Raw genomic sequence first — 314 nt, 5'->3', positions numbered from 1 at the left:
AAAGACTAAGTGCAACGTTGTAACAAATTTCATTTCCGTCCAAGTTAAGAATGATATGACTCATCGAAAACTGCGCGAACGAACATAAACAGTGGCGTAATCGTCCATTATCGACCGACTCCAGACCGATTTTGAATTTGTAAACTGTCATTGCAATGGACAGTTGACATTGTGCTCTGGAGGAAACAATTTGTATCACTCTTGCTACGGATATAATTTGTATTCTGGAATTTTTTGCATACCTTTTTAATACGTATTTAATTGCGGCTCGCGAAAAATTTCAAATTTTGAAAAATGGCTTGGACTATCGAGGA

The sequence above is a fragment of the Centruroides sculpturatus genome, unplaced genomic scaffold, assembly GCF_000671375.1.
Source record: "Centruroides sculpturatus isolate CEXI.00-Female unplaced genomic scaffold, Cexi_2.0 scaffold1134, whole genome shotgun sequence".
In the NCBI taxonomy this organism is placed as follows: Eukaryota; Metazoa; Arthropoda; class Arachnida; order Scorpiones; family Buthidae; genus Centruroides; species Centruroides sculpturatus.
This window is presented reverse-complemented; position numbering follows the sequence as displayed.